Here is a 22,470-nt window from a genome sequence, read left to right as displayed (position 1 = left end):
TGCCTCTTGGAGTTGATGTGGGTGAAGAATGGATTTGAACTCTTCTTTCTCTGGAGAGCCTAAACCTCTGGCTTTAAGATGTGGCTTAGGGATCTGTCCTGCTCTGCTTGCGTGCAAAAACTAATCCAAGCACAGAATAATGTGGGTAACCCACCATGGGAATGGAAGCATAACCACAAAAAACCTCCAAATGCAACAAATTAATCAAATTACTGGATCCTAACACACAAATAGTTTAACAAATGACACCTCAAAACCACCTTTATAGCATTTCCAGACTATGTTATCATCTTTGTCATCTTCCTGTTGAGGGAACATGAAAATTTTCAGCCACCTTGATTTTGTATCCCATTTTCATTGGCTCTGTTGATGTGTTGGCTTTGCCGTGTCTGAGCATTCGTGCTCGGTGTTGAGGGCACGTGGGCGTGTGCACAGTAATAAATCTTGAGTTTACAGGAGTCACTGTGGAAATTGGTTGCAATTTTTTTTCCCCCCCCTTTTTAAAAATCTAATATTCCAGTGGTTTCTTTTTGTTTTAAGAAAATACTGCAGAAATACCATGAGTGGGAATATGAACCACTTGGAAAATAAATCTTCGTGGCGACTCCAGTTACCACCGTGGGTGTGGTGGCACCTGAGGAGCACAGTGCTGTGCTGCAGGCGTTTCACGTGGTGTGTGGCTCTGCTCTCGAGAGTGGCTTTGGAGGAACCTTAGTCTGAGGTGCTGTTCTTGTGTTTGCACAAGAGCCAGTGCCCTTGAGGGACCCTGGGATAGAGTTGGGCTGCAGGCTGGAGGAGCACTGCACCTGAGGGAGCTGGGGGTGTCCTCCTGGAGAAGAGAAAGCTCTGGGAATACCTTTCACCACCTTCCAGCGCCTAAGGGGGCTCCAACAGAGCCGGAGAGGATTTTGGATGAGAACCTGGAGTGACAGGACAAGGGGGAATGGCTTCCCACTGCCAGAGAGGACTTTCAGATAAGATACTACGAAGAAGCTCTTTACTCAGAGGGTGATGTGGGCCTGGCACAGAAGCTGTGGCTGCCTCATCCCTGGAAGTGTCCAAGGCGAGGTTGGACAGGGCTTGGAGCAACCTGGGACAGTGGAAGGTGTCCCTGCCCATGGCAGGTGAGTGGAACAAGATGATAAGCTTTCTGTCCCTTCCAACCCAAACCAGTCTGTGATTCAGCCAGCAGCCCTGAGCTGTGGATAGCACAGCACACGGGGTTTTTATAACAATGTGTTTGCTGTCTGAGACCGACAGCAGCATGACAGGGACGTTTGCTTTGGAAGCTGTGCTCTATATTCCGGTGACCTTTTCCTCTGGAAATCTTTAAATGCAGTAAATATGGTGGTGTTTGGTGAATTTTAATCATGCCCTTGTTTTTAAGTGCAGTTTTGGTGTTAGTTTTCATGGCAACTTGAAGTTTTTGTTTTGTGACATCTTGGGGCCAGGGCCGTGAGGTTGCAAGGATGGGATGGAAGGGAGGTTGTAAGGTTGCAGCAGGGAGTGGTTTGGCTCTGGGAAAGGCCTGGGTTGCTCTGAAGGTGATGAGCTCATCAGCAGGAACATAATGCAAGTGGGGTCAAAAAGCCCCTCCCTGCTTTTTCTGCTGGAGTTTGATCCTTGAGCTATTCCCGGGTAGTTCTCTGCTACCAGGCCCTGCTTTAAGTCTCAGTTAAACAAGGCACTTATTGTTGGTGCTCTCTGATTCCAAATGATGGTGGCTGGCAGCTTGCTGGGTCTGAGGGAAACAGATTTTGCAGCCCCAGAGTAGTGATTTACACAGGGTTGTTGTTGAATATTCCCTCTTTGGGGCAGTTTTCCACATCATGCTCTGAGACCACTTTCCTCTCACTTCCTGGAGTAGAAGGATGGAGGGAGCACTGGGGGCTGCAGAACAGATCAGTGCCAGAAATGGAGGGGGCTGTGAGTGAGGAGATCTCAGCTGTGGCGGCCCCAAAGAGCTGAAGTGACGTAAACCCGGACAATTTCAGCTTGTGGGGAATTTTTCATTTGGTAACTTTCATTTCTTTTATCCAATAGGTCTTTTAAGGGCTGCAAAGCCTTTATAATGGCTTGAAAAGTTCATTTAATTCTACTTTTTGTTGTGTGTGTGTACTTACTGAGTTCAAAGGCAGGAACTACCTTTCAAGAAATAAGAAAATATTTGTTTTCCTGGCTGATGAAGTAGAAAACAAAATGGATGTAGATAACTTTTGAAGAATGGATACTTAGTTATTAATTTCTTCACCATTCATTATTCTGCATAATGCCAGATTTTCCTTAAGTGTGTCCTCTGGATTGAGCTGAGTGGTATGGAACAGTGTAGGTTACTGGCATGCTTGGAATGACTGAAATACTGGACAGGATGTGGTGATGTTTGCACACTTTGAGAAGGAGGGAAAATAAAAGCATGTTGGTTTTGGATCATTTGTTTTGTGAAGTACCTACTCAAGCTCCCTTGTACCTGATGAAGGCAGAAGATGCCTTGTGCTAAGCAAAGCAGGTGGTCCTGGCCTATCCCTAGACTGGGAATTGAATAGGAAAGGAGGAGTTTCTTTTCCTTTATAAGAGTTGGTTCAGTTAAATTAATTTCTCAGGGCAGGTGGGGAATGGATTTTCTCCCAAAGAGGTTGCACAGGTGCAACATTCAAGTGTGCTCACCTGATTTTCTGTTGGACAGGCTTTTAGTCTGAAATGGAATTAAAAATTCTCCCGTCCCATGGGATGCATGTTCCAGGATATAAATGTAACCTCCTGCTTTGATCTCTAGTCTTCTCCTAACAGGATTTTCTTTTTTGGAATCAGTCACTGTTGTGGTCCCAGAGGACTCTGCCAGGAAGATGTGCCTGGTAATCCTTTAGTTGAACTCCTGAAGCTCACAGACCCTTTGGGAAAGCCTGGCAAGCTGGCATGAGGGTTGTTTTGCAAGAGCCTGGCTTCAGGAGTGGAACTGCCCTGAGATGTTTTCTCTGAGCTGTCCTGTCTCCGACTGCTTGTTTCCTCTCTTGCATAACTTTTCCAGCACAGGCTGATGGGTGACTTACACAGATTTAAGATGCTATTTCGAGGAAAAGGGGTCATCCTATTCTTGTGCGTGTTCTGTTGTGACTGTGGGTGCGACATCTTGGTCAGGGAGCTCACACACCTGGCAGAAGAGTATTATTTTTATGGGGTTATTTTTCAGCTGGATCCAATCCCTGGCCCATCCCGTGACTGCTGCTGTCAGCACGACACGGACAGTCAGGGCTGCCCTTTAAGGAGAGTGCAATCTGGGACCTAAGTTTTCTGGGATTGCATAACAGTGCCCTCAGATGTGCCAGGGTGTACCGACAAACACACACACGTGTGTGGGTAAGCTGGGATGTGCTCACAAACACACACACGTATGAGTGTTTCTCCCTGGGACCACTTTTGCTGTCACCTTCCTCCCTTGTTTTTCCACAGACGGACATGACAGAGCTTGGAGGTTGACTGGGTTTTCAAGAATGAGCCAAGAGTGTGGGGGGGCACATGAGGAAGCAAAAATTCTTAAAATCCCTTGTGATAGGTCAAGCTTTAACCCTGAGATAAAGGTTGGTACTTCGGAGTTTGCAGTTTACACTCTGCTGCTCGGATGCTCTGATCCCATGGGACACTTTGTGCCGTTCATTAATGCTTGCAGGAGCATAAAGTCCTTGCAGCAGACTAAATTAAATGTCCTTTTCTAGTCGTGGGGAGCTCACACCGTTGCTCCAGTGTCACGGTGGCATCTGGTGTCTCTGTTTGGGCTTTGAGAGAACTTGACAAAGGGCTGAGCGTGACCGCGGCCTTTGGAGTGAAGCACCGGGTCATTACCCTTTTTGTCCCCTGCTTCCCTTGGGGTGGGATCCAGGGCTGTGTGGTGGGCAGGGATCCAGTCCTGAAGATCTTACACATGGAAATATTCCAGGGAGAAACAGAAGAAATGCTTGAAGAGAAAAAAGAGAGAACTGCTTTGACTGCTGAGTGAGATGGGAAGGAGGCAAATGGGAGGGAGGGTGGGGATGGGCTCCTGTTAGTAACTATCCCCAGGCTGTGGGATGTGAGAGGGGCTCTGTTGTTGGGAAGGCTGTGCTGGGGAGCTCCTGCTCCCGGGCCTGTTTTGAGTCCAGCTCTTTGTGTTCTCCCTGTAATGCTCCTCCAGGAATGGAGGGAGAAGGTACCGTGTGGGAGCAGGCAGCTGCTGCACATGGGACCTTACAGTGTTTCAAAGTATGATGGAAATGTTAGGGAGGCTTGCATGCTCTGGGGCTGCTGCTGACGTGTTCTGTTGTCATATTTCTGTTACGAGCAAAAAGCAGCAGGGCCAGAAGGGACTTTAAGTTGTCAAATCTGACCTCCTGCCCCAAGGCTGGGTCAGATCTATCTAAACTTTCCCAGCAGATGTTTGTCCAACACAGTTGTTAAGAGCCTCCAGTGATGGACTTTCCTCATCCTCCCTGGGTGATCCTTGAAAGTCCTTCATTGTTCTTGCCAATACCAAGATTTTCCTAGTTTCTGACTTTGATTTCTTGTGCTGCAGTTGAGAATTGCTGCCCTCTTGCCCTTTTGTTACTGTACAGAGTGAGCTGTTCAGTCCTCTGGAGCTGCCTTTGGGAATTTCTGGGCTGTGTCTTCCTTGAGCTGCAGGGCCCAAAATTTGCCTGGAGTGCTCTGTCTGATACCTGCCTATACTGAGCCAGCAAACGCCAATTTGTGACTCTCATGTAGACTTCTGGGGTGTGATGGGTGCATTTTAGTTTTGGACAGGGCACAAATAATGTGTTTTGTCATGGAAGGTTTTGTTATGGCTTTGTCTCTCTACCCACTATAAAAACAAAGCATGTGCTCTTCTTGCTCAAGTGCTGTATTTTCCACAGGGATGTATTCTGGATCTCTGGCTGTTCCAGAATAATTCCTCCCTGCTGTAAGGTGAAGTAAGTCCTTGCCAGCTGCCCTGACCGAGGCTTTCCCCATGATTAGCTCGATTACAGCTCAGCCATTGTGCTTTCCTGCTCTGACCTGCTGGCTGTAGCTCAGGAGTGACTTTCCTTTCTCCCTCCCTGCTGTGATTACACCCTGTGCATCTGGTTTTGTACCTCCTGTCCCTTTGTTCCCCTGAAGGATTCAGTTATTCATGCATTTCTAAAGTTGGTAAAAAGTGGATGTGAAGATTATTCTGAGAGGTAGCACTCAAATACAAAACATGACAGAAAACAGATCAGCACTAGAAGCATTATTTGCTAAGGTAAACTCCTTCACTTTATTTTTTAGGGAAAAAAAAACCCCTTGCCTGTGTGTATTGTGCAAGCATTTTCTCTGGATCTATTAAGACCTGTTATACCTTCCTGTGAGAGAGAGTAGGAAGTGTGTGTGAAAGGTTTGTCTGCACACAGAGAGCCTTTGTCCTGAGACAACTGAAGAAGCTCTCACCAAAATGAAGGCTGGTCTGGACAGGTCTGAAGCATCTTTTGGCACTGATTCGTGTTTATTGCTGTGGGAATAGCAGGTAGGGAGGAGCAGTCTGTTTTTTGTTGTTTGAGCCATCAATAGGTATCTTTGAATTCCTCAGTTTTCTTGCAGAGCTTTGGTATGATAACTTGTGTGAGTCCCCAGTTTCTCTTGTTCTCTTTCCAATTGCAGTGAAAGCTCTGGTGTTTCATTCCTCACTTTTTTTCTCTGTCAATTGCAGGTACGGGGATCTTTAGTCATGTGGAAGGTATTTTATTGACAGCTTTAGAGTCTGAAGTACTTGCTAGCATGGAACAGGTGTAGAGTGATGTAGGCTCTTGGGCAAAATCACTTTTCTAGTGTTCCCTGATAAAGATTTCTTAGAACTGAAGAGTAAGTGGAGTGGCACAGGAGATTTGAAGCTCTCTTATCTGACCTCCTGCTCCAGACAGAGCCAGGATCAAAGGTAGGTTTCTTGTGAACTTTTTTGGACATTTTTTAGTCAAGAGTGGCAGGTTGATGCTGTGCTTAGTGCTCTTGTGGTGAGGAATATTTTCCTTCTGTCTGATGAGTGTTTCCCTTGCTGTCAGTCGTTCCCATTGTTTCCTGTCCTTTTGTTTCTGCCATCCAGTCTGGCTCCATCTGCTCAGTAAACCCCAGTTAAGTAGCTGAAGAGAGTAACTGAATCCCCCACTAACCACCATTTCTTCTCCAAGTTCAACAACCCCCATTCCCTCATTTCCTTCTCACATCAGGTGTTCCAGTCTGTTGGCTGCTGCCTTTCCAGCTCAGTGCTCCAAGCAAATTTGAACCACAGAGTCATGGAATCACAGAATGGTTTGGGTTGGAAGGGACCATAAAGACCATCTCATCCCACCCCTTGCCACAGGCAGGGACACCTTCCACTATCCCAGGTTGCTCCAAGCCCCGTCCATCCTGGCCTTGGACATTTCCAGGGAGCCAGGGGCAGCCACAGCTTCTCTGGGCACCCTGTGCCAGGGCCTCCCCACCCTCACAGGGAAGCATTTCTTCCCAATATCCAATCTAACTCAGCCCTCTGGCAGTTTAAAGGTGTGTGTTTCACCCATCCAATTGGTATCTCCCCATTTTTCTGTGTTGATAAGCCCATGACTCCTGTTCTTTCCACCCACATTGATGGCCATTATCTTGTTTTCAAACAGAGATTAAAGTGAGAGGGTTAAAGTGAGAGGAGCCAAACTCTGAATTTTCCTGCTGGATTTGGAAGGAGAGGTCTCCCCTCAGGCTGTGTCCTGCTTGCTTGTGTGGACTAGTCTGTTCTTAGGAACATTTCTGGTTTAAATGGATCCAGCTTAATCTCACACCTGGTGATTTTTATTTTTGTTGTTCTCCACAAGGTTCTCTCAGGTCTGCTGTTCCAAAAAGCATGGCAGTGAGCAGCTCAGGGCAGGACTTTGCAAGGCATAGCTGAGTGCTTTCCATGGCTCATCCCTTGGGCTTTGCCTTCGTGCACCTGTTGGACATTGTTGAACCTCACCATTTTACCTCAACCCTCAAAGAGTCTTTTCTGGAGTGTTGCTGAATAGGGAATTGTTCCCTGTTTCTGTATTTGTACCTTTGGCTTCTCTTCCTTAATTATTTCCTGTTGTTGATGTTGGACCAGTGCATGAAGATAATTTAGAAACTGAAATCTGTGCACTGTGGTGCTTGCAAATCCTCCCAGCTGAATCATCTGTTGGGTTTATGGCCATACATTCCAGTCTGTCATCCAGACTGGTAATGAAAACATGGCACAGCTCTTATGCCTGGCTGGACCCGCTTTCCAGTGCCCTTCCCAATTAGATAAGAAACCCTCGATAATTATGCTCAGAGAAGGATGTTGTCATGCAGCCATTTTATGGTGATTACATCTAATTCATGTTTCCTTAGGTGGATCTTATGGGCATGTCATGTGAAACAGCATCAGATCTAATACAGATTGCATTTTTGAATCTCCTTATCAATCCTGTACATTTTTTCCTGGTGATGCACAGATCCTTTATTGCTCCAAAGATTTCTGATGCCAGAAGGGACCTTAAAGGTGAGGAGACCTGCCCCTGTCCACACTGAAAGTTCAACTGAGCAAGTCACACCAGACTGATCAGGAGTTTTGTAACGGGACAGTTGTGACATGACAGCTCCAGGAGATCAAGAGGAAACAAACGTGATGTGTTTATGGATCCCAAACGAAATTAAACAATTACCTGAATCCAGTCTTCGGAGCAGCCTTTGAACGAATCCCAGCCCTTCTTCTGCACGGGCTGGGAACACAAAGAACGTGTCTAATCTGTACTGATATCAGGCAGCAGTTATCAGTGCCTACGTGCTGTTACTCAGATCTCGTTAGCTGCCTAATTGGATAACAGGCAGGACACTTCACAACTGCATAAGTGTATTAAGCTTAATCTGCTCTGGAGCAGGGAGGGGAAGATGTGCTCGGTGACAGACGGGCACAAGAAGATGCACAGTGGGGCAGGGGTGTCAGTATGGGGCTGTGTCCCCGTCACTTCAGTCCCAGTAACTGAGGCAGAGGCTCTGTGTGTCTGCAGCATTTACATCAGTACCAGAGTCCCAGAGCAAAGAGTTACAGCACTTTCAGTCTTCACCCATGTTGGCCAAGCAACTTCACCTTCAAAAGCACACTTTTTCTAGTAGTTAAATCTCTTTCGAATTTCTTTTTAATAAAACGTGGTGCAACTTAATCCCTGTTTTTAAATCCAACATGATAGGACAGAGAGAAGCATCCTGTGTGTTTGTGTGACACCTGGACTTTGCAGCATGTTCCTGGTCCTAAAGCTTGTTTCCAGTACATGCAGATCCACAGTGGACAGGATCAGAAAGCTTCCACAGTTCTGTACATGGAGAGGAGAAGCTATTTGATTATTAAATGCTCTTCCCTTTCTTCCCTGAGAAGATGCAGTTACTGCAGTTACCCAGTTTTAAACTTTAGGAGTGGGTTGCCTCTTTCCAAAGGTGCAATGAAACTTAAGTCAGATTCTTGTAGAAGATGTGGATATGAGCACATTGCATGAGTTGTCACCACCTGTTCTATTCTCAGGAGAAGGTATCTGCAAGGGACATCCTGGGTGCAAAAGATGCATCTGCCAAGGGAATCTTTCAAGGTAATGGAGAGTGACTATGTGAGCTGTGTCCTCTCCATGTATTTACTGGATTCCCTTGGGACTGAGGGAGGCTTTTTACAGAAACCTCAGGCTGAGCCCAGCTTTTGGCCCTGTGTCTTGTGTGAGGTGCCTCCAGCTTTTTATTTATTTCTTACTTAATCTCATATGAATCTTCACCTTGTGCTGTCCAGCATCTGCCTGTAGCTGGCAGAAAAGACAGGAGACCTCTTAATCTGTAAGTGTCTTAGGCAAATGTAAACTCCATGAAGTGTGTTTATCACTGAGCAGCTCATTCCCAGCTCTGCAAAGCACCTCATGGTTTGTTTGTGTGGGATGTACAGAGGATTCTTTGCTGCTTTGTTCTGACATCTGTGTTTGTGACCAGCAAGGGTTAAGAGCGAGGCACTTGTCTGGATGAGGAAACTATTCCACTGTACTGTGAATTTACAGCATGCTGACTTTCCCGTGGAAAATGTTATTTAAAACCAGAACCCCTAATTCACTTTTATTTTGGGTGAAGGGAAAGCATTGTGGGGTGTTTGGTTCATTTTGGTGTAGACGAACCCCCAAATGGATGAACTAAAGAATAGTGATTGAATGCAGAAGAATTTTTAGAGTTAAGCCACACCTGATCTAGTACCTAGACTAAAAGCATGTTTAGCAGGGGAAAATAGCATTTTTTCCAAAGGGCAGCTCACATCTCAGCAACCACATTCCTGGGACAGGCTCTGGAGAGAGTCTGTGTCCTTCTTTTCCTTACATAGTCCCTCTGAGGCACTGATGGGGGGTAGCTGCAGGTAACTCTTCCTTTCTGTTGCTCGTGCCTGGGTCATGCTGCAGTTGGAGGCATCCATAAGAAATGAAGGAGAGTTGACTGCTACAGATGGTCTCCCCAAAGTGTTGGATGTGTTGATAGCATGTTTTCTGTAGCAATAGACACCAATACTGCCTTTATCTCCCATCAAAATCTGCTGGATATTGATGTGGACTCAATCCATCATCAGATTCAAGTCAAGCTTGACTTCAACCTGTACTTATTAAAGGGTGAAGAATGCTCTGTCATATGCAGTTGATAAGGGAATTTAGAAATAAAGTGCATATTAAACTGTCAGTAGCATTTTTCCCCCTCTTTATCTGGAAAAAACTAATGGCATGAGCCTTGTTTTCTTCTGCCTGCATGGGCAATATTTAGACATGCCCAGCAGTCACAGGATTGTTTCTCAAACCCAAGATAACCAAGATAGGGTGGTCCTGTCTGGCTTCTGCCTGCTGCAGATCAAACCCACACCCAGACAGGCAGGAATCAAAAGGAGAACACCTCCTTGGTTGGTCTCTAGTGTGTTCTTTCTGGAAAGTTTTAACAATGTGTTTTTTTCAGGAAAATGAGGAAGTGAGATTTGTGACGCTGCGGAGTATGGATGAGCTGTCGTTGTAGAGGGAGCCACCGTAGGATTGTGTCGCCCTAGGTCTTCATTAGGGTCTTTAAGCACTACTTTAAATTTCCTGAGCTTAAGTCATAGAAGATCTGATGTCTGGAGTCAAGGCCTGGCCTGTGACAGGCAGTCCTTTGGAAAGCTGTGCAAAGATCCTCGTGTCTCTTCAAAGCAGTGCCCTGTATTTCAGAAAGGGACATTGTGAGCAAGGAGAACAAGTTTCAGATCACATGTTCCCCAGCAAATACTGTCCTTTCGATAGGAAGACTTGTTGGAGAATGTTAATTGAGTCCCTTTTTAAATGAAGGAGGCTTTGCTTCCTTCCCAAGTTTTCAAAACAAATTTTCCAAATACAGTGCCTATGTTTCATTCAAGTGTAAATCCTTTCTCTTTAACCTGGAAGTTATCCCAGAAAAAAAGCCTATCCATTCACTGCAGGACAGACCTTTGTGGTTGTAGGGGAGAAAAAAGAAGTGGATCAAATTGTCCAAACAGGAAGGGAATTAAGAAAAGCCTTTGCTCAGTGAGCAGAGCTCTCATTTCAGTATAAATGGAGTCCTGCAAATTCCACTGTACATCTCCATTGCTTTTGAAGCATCACACAATGATTGAGGTGTCTGCTAAATTTAGAAATGACAATTTTTTTCCTGCCAACACGCCAGCCTAGCTGGAGGGATTTCACCATGTAGTTATGGGATGGAGGCAAGCGGTGATTTGAAATTTACTGGCTTGTTATCTCATCTGCCTTGCACATAGCTCGGTCCTGGTGAGGATTTAATACATTACACTGATTCCTTTTCATTCGAGGGCATTAATGGAAATGCTTTTCTGGCACAGCCAGGTGCTTGTGCTGTTTTACATTCGGTGAAGCTGAGATACTGAAAGGATCAAGCGTGGTGTGCTGAATAAAATGAGTTCCCACCTAAACACGTTGAAATTGTGCTTTATTTTGAGCAAGTTATGGGTAGGACTGTCATTCTTTTACCCCAGTCACATGGGAAGGCTGTGGAAGAAGAGATAAATCACAAGTGTCCCAGTTCACAGTTTCTACTGTTTACCATATGACAAATCTTGCTGCTCTGTGAAAAATCTCTTAGATCTAAAATACGTCTTTTTTTTCTTTCCTCAGCCTATGGTATTTAATTCTTCTCTTTCTGAGCAACATTTTATCTCAATTCTGTGAAGCTGTTTGAGGCACACTTTCATGAAGAGGATCAATACTAAAGTAAACTTCCCTTTGTTTTGGTAAAATGTCTTGACTGTCGCAGAGAAGAAATGCTTTGAGTTCAGGTGTGTCGGGAGAAATGAAAGGCACCTTGCAGCAGTGGTAATCCATCACTGGAGTGCATCCCATGGCACTTCAGGCTGCAGTTTGCCTGCAAGGCACTTAGGGACCTCAAAGCACAAGAAGTTGTCTGGAGGGGGTTTTCTGTTGGAATCTTCAGGCAAAATTTTGTCCTCGGGCTTTGAAGTTTGCAACAAGATGGGAACAAAGGCGAAGGTGTCACTGTTGTGTTTTCATCTCTTTCCTCACCCACCCTTCTGTTTCTTGTCTTTGAATTCATTTGACCTTTAAAGGTCCTTGCAGCCCAAACTATTCTGTGATTCTGTGATTCATGAGCTGTTTCTGCTCTCTGCTCCATTTCGCACTCAGGAGGAAAATCACTCAGTGGGGGGAGTTGTTCCTGTTGCTTTACAGCAGGGATGTGGTCCTGTATAAGAGATTTTCCATAGCAGTACTGATTTCCTTTGGATATCTCCGGGTGACCTGAATGCAGACAGTGTGTAGTGAGGAGAACGTCCTTGCTTTTGTACTGAAATATTTCTTAATGTCGTGCGCAAACCCCTGGGGAAAATTCCCATCTTCGTCAAGGGAAGCTTTTGTGGGACCAGACAGCCAGTCTGCCAGCCATAACCCAGCCTTCAGAATCTAAGGACCTGCTTCCCAACCTGAATTCCCCTGCCCTGGGCTCTGTGCTGCTCCAGGGGCGTGTTTGTGCAGTCAGCAGGATGGAGAAGGCTGTGTGAATTGCAGCATGCCGAGGCCAGCCCTGGGTACGTGTCTGCTGCCTCAAAGCTGGAACATGTGGTTTGTTTAATGCTCCAGCAAAGCACAAGCCCAGGGAAAGTCTCTTTGATACAGCTGCACCTGGAGAGACATATTTTTCCTGGAGTCACGTCTAGTCTGTTCCAGGCTGAAGTCAATCCAGTTACTGTGGGAGTGAATCCATGTGGTGTTTGGCTTTTCTAAATCTGGTTCTCTTCCCATAGTGTTGCTGTTGGATTTAATGATTTTTCCCTGTGGCTTGAATGGTAAAGATGTGGTAACTGCTTGGGTACGGCTTAAAATCAAAGATTCAGTGTGGGTGTTGCTTTCAAAAAGAGAAGAAATAATGCTATTTCGAGAGCTGTGCTGCTATTTCAGGGCAGTTTGGTAGGTCTGGGTTCTGAGAAGCGGTGAGAAAAAATAATTGCTTTTGGGCTATCGTGTCTCATATGGTATGTACTGAAATGATCCTCATGTACACACTGAGCTGGAACCAGTACTGAGCCTCTCTGCATGGGGATTTTGTTCCCTGTCTCACCCTCCTGGTACAGAGTATGGGAGAAGAAGAAAAGATTCCAGTTGAAACTTTGCTCCCAAGCTTGCTGCAATGAATTTAAAACCCCAAACCACAGCAAATTCCCAAGTGTAATATGGACACCAGTGTTTATTTGACTGAGACACGATTGTGTTCTGAGTTGTGCAAACACAGGCATATTTCCTATTTAATTAAGGCTCGTTTTAAGAATTAAGATTCCCAAACAATTGGAGAGAGAAGGAGGGTGGAAGAGATAAGATCTCCAGGTTGTGCAGATGGGGTAGGGTACAGCTCTTTTTGGCAGCTGGAATATGACTTCTGCAGGAAACTTGTTTGTAGCATTGTTCTATCAATTATGCCAGTGTTGTAGCTCATAACCTTTTTTTTTTTCTGTAGTTTACTGCCTGTCTTTCCTTCCTTTTACAGTTCTGAAATACCAAGCTTTGCTTCTGCCAGGAGCATAGGAGTGGCGGATACCTCTCAATGCTCAGTGTGATTGAGGTGCTGGAAATAGGGGTCAGCAGAGCTGGAAATGGGGAAAAATTCCCACCATGGGTCCACCAGAGCCTGGCAAGCTTGCAAAGACACAGGAAAAGGAGCCCAGTTTGGGACTGGTTGTTGCTTGTCCTGGATAGTTCAACAACTCTGAGTTGTTCCTGTGCTGTCAGCCCTTTGTCCTGTCAGGGGCTGACAGAGCCTAACTGCATCTTGATGCACTAGTTTAGGTTCTGGCCAGCTGTTGATAGACAGATCCCTCGTGGTCAGTAGGATTTGGAAACCAAAGGCACTAGAATTTTTGGCTAGATCATGATTTCTCTCACCAGGGTTAAGATGGGAATATCCTGTTCACTGTGGCAGGTTGAATACAACTGGTGTCCCCATTCTCTCCAGCTTCTCCTGACACAGCAGGAGAGCGTTCTGGCAGTGAAAGCTGTTTCTGTGATGGGTAGATATTGTGGGATGCCTTCTGGGTAGGTGGGACCTTCTACCTATCTGCAACCTTCCAAAAGAAGGGGATGCTGATGTGCCAGCTGCAGCAGGTGCTTGTCCTGTATGCAGGGGATTTGCAGAGCAGTGGATTTACTGCATTTGTTCCTCTGTTGCCCAAGGAAAGTACCAAAGCTGTGCTTTTTGTCACTGCTGTGGGACTCCTTTTAGCTGTGTAATACTGTGGCCTCTGGCACATGAACCACATGTTACAGCTCTGATCTTGCTGGATGGGGGAGCAAGAGAAGCTCCGTAGCCCAGGCTACATTCTCAGCCCATTTCTCTGGGGATCACTTGGGGATGATGACTGTCTCCAGTGGGAGTTCGTGATGGTGGAGAGAATCCTCTAGTCCTTTATTTTATCCCCACACTGTAAATCAAGATGCTGCTCCACTCTGCGAGGTGTGTTCCTGGTAGCAGCTCCCATCCCAGCCCCTCGGAGCTAGCAGAGCCTGCCACGTTCTCACGGTACCCTTCAGCCAGAGGAACATAATTATTTTCTTTTCTTTTCCCTCAGCTGAGGAGGATTTGAAAAACACATAATGGTGCATTTTATCAGCGAGTTTTAAATGGTGTGATTCATCCCCTGTGTTCTTGGCGTGACGTTCCTTGGTTTATTTTTTTGGATATCTGTGCAGTTTTGTCAGTGCCAAGCACTGTATGGAAATGCCCCCTGGCAGACAACCTGCTCTGCCCATATGTTCCCTTTAAAAAAAAAAACCCAGCTTATAATAGGAAGTCTTTATACTGCATGCCAAGACGCTTGGGGCTTGTTAAATATATTCTACTTGTCAACAACTACCCAATTTAAAAAGTAGCCTTGGTGTGAATCAGCTTTGAACAAGTTCATTTGACTCAAGGGATATTTGCAGGCATTAAAACAAGTTGGATCACAGTGGTAAAAAATGTGCAGTGGTTTCCTGATAAAAAGCACCATCCAGTGACCCTTTTTTCTTTTGTTCTGTTTTGTTTTCATCTCCTTCAACCCTCTGAAAATGCAGAGATTCTCCCAGTTGGTGATTTTGGAGGGTGGAGGAGATTTATTGGGGTGAGTGTTTCTGAGGACCACTCAGTGTGCTGCTGGAAAATCAAGTGGCAAAGGAGGTGCCTGGTGCCTCCAAAGTAGCTGGAAATCTTATCCTGAAACTTGTTCCACCATCTTTGCTGATTCAGATTGTAATTATAAAATGTCAAATGTCGTGGTTAAGGGTCTTTTCCAGCCTAAGTGGTTCTCTGAGTACTGTGGTTTATTCTGTGTCTCCCCCCTGCCTTTTTCCTGGGTGATGGTGTTGTGGAAAGAGGCAAAGGGGATGGCTGTCTTGGATCATACTTGAAAAAAAATACTGTTTCTCAGAACAATTTTTTTTGTTGTTGTTGAAGAACTCAAATATTTCTGCTTCCTTTTTTATGGCCAGGAGTGTAGGACCACAGAGGGGTGATGTGGTGAGAGCCTGTGTTCTGCATTACACAGATGGCCTCAGCTTTAATGCCCACCAGCTTTGGGCTTCTTCTCTTTCCTAACTTTTGGAGTAGTTTACAGAGTTCATTATTTGTTTCGTGTGTACTGAAGAAGCACAGCTTCTTCCCAGCTTGGGAGGAGGAGACAATTTAGTATGGCCCCTTCTCTGTCTCTCCTGAGATGAGGGGAGGGGATATTCCTGGAAGTGAGGGAGTAAATTAAATTAAGGCTTGGTAAGATCAGCTTCTCAGAGTAGAGGAGACCTGAGTTTGGACAGGCAAAGGTTAATGCTGTATTTCCCTGTCTCTTTTGGGATGTGTCCAGAGGAAGAAGAGCACAGAGCCAGCCTGAAAGTCCCTTTTGCCTTCAAAAAAACCGATGCTGAGGAGGTTTTGGGAGTGAGGCTGCAGGTTTGGTGTGGGAAAAGGGAAGCGTTCTGGCACGCTGCTGTCCAGGAGTACACGTGGTGTGTCATTAATGCCTTTCCTTCCTTGATCTCTGATCCAGCCTGCACTCCCTGTGTGTCAGTCACTGGGGTGGGTCAGTAATTTGTAAATGGAGCTGGAAGATGCTGATGTGAGATCAGCATTTTCAGTGCCTCGAGCCACACTTGATGGCTTGGGTTTTTACAGGGATAAATTGTAGTGGATGGTAGCATTTCTCTTCAGTTCAAACTCGTTTTCTCTCACAGCCACCCCTATAAATTCCAGCAGCTCTCTGAAAATCAAACTACTTCAGTTCACGTTCTGCCTGTGGAAATACAAGGCAGGACATGAGTTGCTTGTTGGCACAGGAGTGCTGGCTTGTTTTTGTGAGTCTGGGCTCCTTGTACCACCACGGTGAGAAAAATGAGTGTGGTCATCTCTCCATCACCAGGGCTGGTGGGAGGAGCTGAGGCACGCAGGATAAATGGTGTGGGATGCAGTAGAGAGGGTGCTGCAGTGATGATGGAGGTGTTCCACTCAAAACCTGCTTGAGACTGGGCAGGATTGCTCACTCAGGCTCACCTGTCCCCATGCAGCACCTGCAAGGCTCCTCACTCTGGTCAGGCAGGAAGAGGTGATGGGGGGTGAAGTCTCACTGATATGAAAAGCAGAGATTTTACATCTGTCTCCTTTGTTTCAAGTATTGGAAAACATTGTTCAAGGAGACCATGCTGGTGATGGTCCTACTTGGAGTAGAGCCTTTCTGACCCACACTTCAGTTGCTGTGAGCTGTCAGAACAAGTCTCCTCTGCCCATGCCTGGCAGCTGCCTGCAAAAGAGGGGAGCAGAACTGGGCTGGGCCCGAGTGTCTTGTTCCAACTGCTGCATCCACTTGGCAAACCTGTTCAGACTAAAATCCTGGCATGGATAAAGCCTGAGCACGAGGCTGACAAGGAAGTGCCACTCTGCAGGTGGTTTCAGCCCAGCAGCTGGAGGTGAGCTGCCAGCGTGTGCAGGTGTAACACGAGCTAACCTTGATCCCAGTGGTGCTGTACTGTCGGTGACACAGGTTTATGAGCTTGGGAAGGGCTCTGGCATGCACAGAGAAGGCTGTGGACCATCACCCTGCTCCTGCAGCTCAGCAGGTAGCTGAGTAAACGAGGTGTGTCTGCTTCCAGTGCAATAAAGCTCCCGTGGAGCCGCAGACGCAGCTGGCCCAGATTGGTGTTTGCACAACGCCTGTACAAAGGCAGTTTGGAGCAGCAGGCTGGTGTCACCCCTGCGTCTGACTGACGTGGAGGACTTGGGATCAATTAATAACACTCCTGCCTTCTCTTGAAAGGGTGTAAATGGTGATTTGAAAAAGGGTTGGGAGTTTGGCGTGCAGCCTGCTGGGTTAAAAAGGAGGGAGAAGGGAAAAAGAGACACATCTTCCAGTTTGACATGTTTGCAGCATGGAGAGCTTGGAAAGAGCATCTTGGAATAACAGGCAGTGAGGATTAATGTGCTTGTGTCTGAGAAGACTGATGAAAGGGGGAAGGAGGGAGAAGTTACAAAATGCTTGTTTGTTGTGCCAGGAGCTGTGGAGAACCACAGCTCACAGCGTCAGGAGGCACTGACAGGCAATGCTGGAGCCAGCCCAGAAATCCCTTCCACTTCAGTTCTGTATCTGCTCAGAGGTACGATCTGTCCTGACCTGTGCTCAGGGAACAGCCTGAGTCTGAAACCTGGAAAGGTGTTAAAGGAGATAAAATTGCTCCAACCAGAATAATCCTTCCAAGCACTTCTCCCTCAGCTTAGGGAAAAAGGTACATTAGAGATGATGATTGAAAATTTTGTTATTGCAGTTACTTAGGTGAGGGTTACTCACTACAGTGATGCACTTGCTCAGTACAAGTAGTGCTGGGCTGTGTAATGAGTTAATGGCCTAACAACTGAAGTGTCTTTGCATCTGCTGAATAAGTGACCTTTCTGCTTCTGTTGTGGAGCTTTTGCATTTGGGCTCAGCTACCAGTGCTTTCAGATAAGCACTTTTCCTTGTGCAGCTGATGAAATAATGGAGGTTGTTACATCTATTGAAAAAGGCTCTTGAAACTCTGGATCAAAAGGTTTGCTGGTATTATTAATAATATTTTTTTTTTTTTTTTACTGTTTTCATCATGGTAGATTCCTGAGGTGCAAAGGCCACAAAATTATGTTTTGCAATTCAAACCTGGCCATCTCCATTGAATGGGCAGGATAATTCCCAGCACCACAGCCTGGTCTTGTGGTGGGACTGGAGTGTAAATGTTTATTACAGATTGGATCCTGAGTTGAAAGCTTCAACCAATCCTCTCTGTCTTTAGAGAAAAGTATTTCAACAGCTGATTAGTGTCATTGTTAAAATTAGATATTTTATTTTTGTCGTGATTTTTTTTTTCTAGCTTCTGCTCTTGGTTTCTCAGTCTCACTTTGTCTCTGCTTAGACTGAATTAATTTGGTGTCAAATTTTCTGTGTAAACACTTCCAGGCTGTGATGACAAACCTGCATTATAAACACATGGCGTGTGCAGTGCCCCTTCATGTGTTGATAGTATTTTGAATAGCTGCACTTAAAATAATGAGAAAATAGTAGTGTGTTTATTTCTCGTGCTTCCATTTAGTCTTTCAGCTGACTCTTGTTGCTTTTATCCGAGCTCCTTTCAAACACATGCAATATCGTTGCTTAGGTTTCTGATTAGGGATGATGCTTAATTCTCATCAAATAAAAACCTACAGGGAATAAAGCTATTCTTGTAAATTTTTCTGCTGGTCTTTGCGGCCAGCAGGGAATTTGTTTGTGTTGATGATGCATTTCTCACCCTCCAGACTGGCTCTTACACTTGTTAATGTGAAGGCTGTCGATTCAACACAATTTAAGAGCACTCAGAAAGGTCAGATGACTGTTTTAAACTGTCCGTAATCTCCCTTTCAGCTTGGCCATCCTGAGACAGGAATGGCAGAGGTCAGCAGGATGGCTTGCTCCTCCTCTCCATCCCCTGAAAGGCTGTGGGCAGCAGATGCAAGCTGAACACCCAAAGTAATGACAGGGCTGAGATGGGATCCCACCGGGGTGACCGTGAATTTGGTCTGTGGAATGCCAGCAGTCCCAGCTCATGGGTAAATGACAACCTGCTGTGTGATACAGAGTCTGAAGGAAGGTCACGTTTTAAAGATTAACCAGTCCTGGTGGAAAACCCCAAACAACCCCCCAAATCCCAACCAACCCTCAGCCAAGCCTTCAAGTGCACAAGCTTTGTTTTCAGAGCATTGCCTTGCCCAAGTCTTTGTGTCACCAGGGCTGCAACAATACTACCACAGGAGTAGTTGGGTGACCTAAGAATAGCAGATTTCCTTGAGAAATGCTTTTGTTTATTTTGGTTTTCTATTTTTAAGTAGTTGGAGCCTTAGTGACCTTTTTCTGAAGGGTCCTAGAAGAATTTCCTGGTCAGAGAGTATTGCTGTAATAAGGAGGGCAGTTGTGAACTGCCTTAATTCTCTGGCTTCTTCCTTGTGACCTGCAAGGTTTTACTGGCAAAATAAGGGGGGAAAAAAAAGCATGAAGTTGTCACCCCACTGAACTTTTCATAGCTGTGATCAGTGGAGATGAAGGGATGGGGAGCTCAGAGGATTGGAGGGTACCAATGGCAGGAATGGAAACCCATGATTCTGGGTTGGTAGAATGATGCCCATCTTAGAAGATACATATTTGCAAAGATTTGTCTGCTGGAAAACAGCAGTTATGCCCAGGATTTTTTTTTTTCTTTTGGGAGGGGTTGGTTTTAGGGATTTTTTTAAAGGTTTTTTTTTTTTATTTTATTTGAATGAAGGAAGTGAACAGGAGTGAGAGGGGATGAATGGAGGGTAATTTCTCCTAAGGAGTCAGGGGCAGAATGGTGATAGAGACTGAGAAAAGTGGGCAGGTCTGGAAGCAGAAGTGATTAAAATACCCTGAGTGAGACACTTACATGCTCAAGAGCTAAGAGGATCAAAGCTGTATATTTTAGACAAAAGGAAGATGTTTATTTGGATATTTTCTTGTTGTGGGTAACCAGTGCCTGTTGGCTCTCTCACAGGGACACTGTAAGCAAGACAAAGCAGGGGAATTTTACTTTGTGAAGCTGTGATTTTGTGCTACCCTTGCTCTTAGATGGACACAAAGTAAAAATACAGTCTGAGAGAGATTGACAGCGCAACAGCCAACACACTTCTCACCCTGTGATAAAAAGAGAAAAGAAAAAACAAAATAAAAAAGAAACAACCCTTTTTGGCAATCAAGAAGATGTAAAAAGCCAAACTATCTTTGTGTCAGAGGACCTGGTAATATCCATTGGCTCAAGCCCTGACTGGTGGCTTGGCAAGTGCTGAAGGGAGAGCACTGCACGCAATAGGCTGTGTTTTATGTCCTTGTCTCACTCATGAGCCTACCAGAGGGAATAATTGATATGAAATAAAGTGTATTGGGGGCTTCCTATATTTATATCACCAGTTTATTCCACAGCGGAATGTGGATCCTGGTTGGAAAGCTCAAGCTTTTGCTAAATTTTAATTGCCTTTCCCTGCAGGAAACAACAGGTTGTTGGCTAATTAAGGGTAGTTTCCAAATCAGGGTTCTGTACACACAAAATACCCTGTTATTTTCTCATCTGTCTAGACAGCTCACCTAATCCAGTATTAAAATGCTGAAACAGGAGGGAAAACATTTTCCTGGAGCTTTCATGTGAAGAATTCACAGGAGCTCGCCAAAGCCAGGATTAGGAAAGCTGTGTTTAAAGAACTGTGCTAAACCCCTTCAATTTCTACTGGATATAGATGGCAGAAAAGATGTTCCTTTACTGTGGCAATGAAAACACATGAATCAAAGTGTTACCTGGAGAAGGGGAGAGGGTTGTAGAGTGTCTGTGGGAAGGAGTTCTCCCCATCTGTTCTGCCCTAGTGAGACCCCACCTGCAGTGCTGGGACCCCCAACATCAGAAGGACGTGGAGCTGCTGGAACCAGTCCAGAGGAGGCCACGGAACTGCTCCAAGCGCTGGAGCCCCTCTGCTCTGGATCAGGCTGGGAGAGCTGGGGGTGTTCACCTGGAGAAGAGAAGGCTCCGGGGAGACCTCAGAGCCCCTTGCAGGGCCTAAAGGGGACTTACAAAAAGAGGGAGAGCGACTTTTTACACAGGCAGACAGTGATAGGAGAAGGAGGGAATGGTTTTAAACTAAAGAGAGCTTTAGTTTGGACATTAGGATGAAAATCTTACCTGTGAGGGTGGGGAGGCCATGGCACAGGGTGCCCAGAGAAGCTGTGGCTGCCCGTGGATTCCTGGAAGTGTCCAAGGCCAGGTTGAATGGGGCTTGGAGTAACCTGGGATAGTGGAAGGTGTCCTTGCCCGTGGCAGGGGGTGGGAATGGGATGGGCTTGAAGGTGGCATCCATCAGGATTCTGTGATCTGTAATCTGTTGGGCTGCGGCCGTTGGGAGCTGCTGCAGCGGCAGTTGGAGCTGAGGCGGGGCCAGTTGGGACAAGCTGCAGTGGCAGAATCAGAGTTGGCACACACTGTGCAAATCCCTCTTGCAGGTGAGTCCACAGAAGGGTGGATTGAGCTGAAGCTGTTCCAGTTGAAACTAAACATTTTCAAAATAGTTGTCAGAGCTCCAGTGGGACCACCTTTTCATACCACTGCCTAAATCACTGCAGTCTGATGTCAGCTCCCTTACAGAGAGTGGATATTGCTTGGTCAACATACATAAATTCTATAAAATCCTGGAGAAAAAGGGACTCTCCAAGTGAAACTGCTGTTTGCGTTGTGCTTCATTAGTTCCTGTGATCATATACTACGGTAGGCCAGCAGTGTTTTAAGACCCTTCTGGTGATGGAAGAGAGGAGTAGGAATCTTTGTCAGTGGCCAAATGTTGGGAGAATTGAGGAAGAACTCAGAATGGATATCCAGCAGCATGGCAACAGGTAGAGGCAGCACACTAGCTCCTTGGATATCTCTGTGTTTGGGGAGGGAGGAGGGGGAGGCTAGGAATTGTGTGCATGCTTTATCCAAATCACTGGGCACCAGCTGATTCCAGGGCTGATAAATCTTGGGCTGAGTGTTTTTCCTTTGCAAATTGGGACTGATGTCAGCTGAGGTCTGGAGGGGTAAGAATCTCTGTACCCTGTTCTTTGTGCTCTTGAGGGCAGGTGTGAACCACCCAGAACCAGGGAGGTACATGCTGGCTTTTGTGAAAAATTACATCCTGCAGTGGTCATCCCTGATCAGGGCTTAACCTTAACCATGGGCTCAGGCTACTGAGTCCCACCTACTAAAATGATGTGATGAGACCTGAGAACTAAGGGTAGACAGCAGTAAAAAGATGGCTTCTAGGAGTTTGCAAAGGAAAACAGGGTCCTGCTTGGAGGAGCAGCTGAATATGTTGGGTAGGTGGAGATTTGGGCAGATTTGGACTAGTCAGGATTTGTGGGTTTGAACCTCTCCATTTAAGCCTGGGGCTGACCCTGATGTGGCAGGACAGTGTTGGCTCCAGGGTCTGCATTTTGTGAAATTTTGGACTGGCCCTTGTTGACTTTCATCACTTTAAACATTTTGCTGCCTGTCCCATTTCTGTAATGGCCGGTTTGAGATCTGATCTCTGTGCTTTGGGCTAAATCCTCTTTACCTCGTCCCCTACTTAGAGGATCTGAAATTTAGGCTTTGTGGTTGCCACAGTGGCAAAGTGGAGTTTCATTGCTGGGTTGTGGAGCTTGTCAGCACTGGGGACGTGCTTCTCTTTCTTTTAAAAGTCTTCACCACAAAATTACCACTTTTGGAGGTTATATAAAAAGATGGGAGTTTGAAAGTCCTTTGGCTTGTTTGGAAATAGTCTACATGGCATGAAAGGGTGGAGATTTCTGGAGTTCTTGGTGCTCCAGGCTAAAAAGTTGTTTGCATCCCAGCTTGACCTCAGTTATCCTTTCTTTGCATCCCACGTTGAAGGCTG

The 22,470-nt window shown here is 45.9% G+C and overlaps 1 protein-coding gene across 3 annotated transcripts in view; it reads left to right on the top strand.

The window, feature by feature from the left end:
• The window catches only part of SMOX (spermine oxidase), a 49,769-nt gene that overhangs the window by 3,179 nt on the left and 24,120 nt on the right, over nucleotides 1–22,470 (top strand). Inside the window, exon 1 of one of the 3 annotated variants that reach the window (XM_082281304.1) lies at nucleotides 1,038–1,124. The exons of the other annotated variants lie outside the window; for them this stretch is intronic. The gene's annotated coding sequence lies outside the window, so the exon portion shown is untranslated. Of the gene's footprint in view, nucleotides 1–1,037; nucleotides 1,125–22,470 lie in introns of those variants that run through there. 3 annotated transcript variants of the gene reach the window in all.

The sequence above is a fragment of the Coloeus monedula genome, assembly GCF_965178545.1.
Source record: "Coloeus monedula genome assembly, chromosome: 5".
NCBI classification, from domain to species: Eukaryota; Metazoa; Chordata; class Aves; order Passeriformes; family Corvidae; genus Coloeus; species Coloeus monedula.
Note: the sequence above shows the minus strand (reverse complement) of the source record. Positions and strands in the feature narration are given on the sequence as shown.